We start from the raw sequence: 2254 nt of genomic DNA, 5'->3' as shown, positions 1-2254 counted from the left end.
GTCCATCTAGCCCACTACCCTGTCTTTTGACAATGGCCAATGCCAGGTGCTTCGGAGGGAATGAACAGAACAGGCAATCATCGAGTAATTCATCCCCTGTCATCCACTCGCAGCTTCTGGCAATTAAGTGCTAGGGACAACTAGAGCATGGGGTTGCATCTCTGACCATGTTGGCTAATAGTCATTGATGGGCCTAAACTCTATGAACTTATCTAATTCTTTTTTTACCCCAGCTATAGTTTTGGTCTTGACCACATCCCTTCGCAACCGGTTCCACAGGCTGACTGTACATTGTATGAAGAAATATTCCTTTTTGTTTGTTTTAAACCTGCTGCCTATTCATTTCACTCTTTTCCAGACATCTGAACATGGATCCTGCCTTATCTCACCTAACCATCATGCATTCATTATGGGGAAACACTGTTTGTCCTATCCCTAATCCTGTACCCTTTTCCTTTAGTACATGATTAGCACCCCCACACATCTTTCATTTATTTATACCCCAATGTGTCCAATGTTGTATTCTTATCAACAACAGTGCCTTTTGGATTTCCTGGAAGCCTTTCTTCACAATCTTAATCTTTCTGACCAGGAACGAATTAACATTTTAGAGCTAACATGAAGTATTCTGCATCCCTCTCCCTTTGCCTATGATGACGATGCCTGTATTGTTTGCTTTCATTACATCCACATTTCATATCAATAAATCAACTGCCCTGGTCAATTAAGATATTTTGTTTTCAAGTGTGGTAGCATAAGAGAACAGTTAGTGGCTGGGATTTTTGCTTGAGTGGTCTGGTCTCCCTTAAAAATGTCACCTAAGATGTCATGCAGTTCACAAATTTGCATTTCATCCTTGCGCAGGGGCCATGCTAATCTTCTCTCCCAGAACAAGACAGAACAACAAAGAACAGAAGTGTAATCATTAATAGAAAATGGTGGGGGAAGATATGGGCCCCTTGCAAGGATAAGAAAAGGGTGAATAAATGCTCTTGATTCACTTTGGGAGTCTCTTTTCATTCTTCACTTACCCTTTACACACGCACCTTCACCAACCTCTGCAGAAACCTGTAACCAGGAGAACTGGAGTCTCAGCACCACAAAGTCCTGATTATTCCAGAGTAGATAGGAACTGAAGTTCTCTACCTCAGTTGTGGCAAAGAACCATTCTACATTTTTGAGACCTCCATGTACAGTATAACGGAAGGTTAACATTTAACATCTTCCTATGAAGGTTTTATGTAGGTATTTGAATGGGTGGGTCAAAGGATATATGGAGATACAGTAACTCCTCCCTTAAAGTCATCCCGGTTAACGTTGTTTCATTGTTACGTTGCTGATCAGTTAGGGAACATGTTTGTTTAAGGTTGCAGAATGCTCCCTTATAACATTGTTTGGCAGCCGTCTGCTTTGTCCACTGCTTGCAGAAAGAGCAGCCTGTTGCAGCTAGCTGGTGGGGGCTTGGAACCAGGGTGGACTGGCAGCCCCCCTACCAGCTCCCCGCTTCCCTAAGTTCCCTGTGCTGCAGCCACCCAGCAGGCTATCCATCAGCAGTTCAGCTGTCCCTCCCCCCACTGCCATGTGCTGCTCATGTCCTCTGCCTTGGAGCTGCTCCCAGACACTCCTGCTTGCTGTGCAAGGGGGTGGGGGTGCTAAAGTCAAGGTGTCCCCCTGCCCCTGCACCCCGCTTACCTCTTCTCCATATAGAGCAGGGAGGGGACATGGACAGAGAGAGACATGGAGAGCTTGAGGCAGTAGCTGCTGTCTCAACTTCCTGATCCACTTAAAAAGACAATGCACTTAAGAGTGGGTCAGCTTACTTAAAGGGGCAGTGTGGCTCTCTCACTCACTACCACACACAAGGTGTGTGTCTGTCTCTGTCTGCTATGCTGTCACCCCTCCCTCATGTTCGTGCTACCTTGTGTGAGAGGCTACATTAACAACAACGTGTTAACCATTGAGGTCTAAGCTGGGTGCTAGTTTATCATTTAGCAGCAAGGCATTCCCTGGGAAATATCCCTCCCTCTTCCACCTTCTAACTTCACCATCTCAACCAAACTTCACAATCATCATAGCTGTGAACAGTATTAAATTGTTTGTTTAAAACATATACTGTGTGTATATCTATATAATATATAGTTTTTTTGTCTGGTGAAAAAAATTTCCCTGGAACCTAACCCCCCCATTTATATTAATTCTTACGGGGAAATTGGATTCATTTAACATCGTTTTGCTTAAAGTTGCATTTTTCAGG

General features: G+C 44.1%; 1 pseudogene; it reads right to left on the bottom strand.

The window, feature by feature from the left end:
• Positions 1 to 819: 819 nt before the first annotated feature.
• LOC116816618 (U6 spliceosomal RNA) lies at positions 820 to 885 on the bottom strand (annotated as a pseudogene).
• Positions 886 to 2254: the final 1369 nt, after the last annotated feature.

This window comes from Chelonoidis abingdonii, chromosome 2, assembly GCF_003597395.2.
Source record: "Chelonoidis abingdonii isolate Lonesome George chromosome 2, CheloAbing_2.0, whole genome shotgun sequence".
Taxonomy (NCBI): domain Eukaryota; kingdom Metazoa; phylum Chordata; order Testudines; family Testudinidae; genus Chelonoidis; species Chelonoidis abingdonii.
This window is presented reverse-complemented; position numbering and strand designations above follow the sequence as displayed.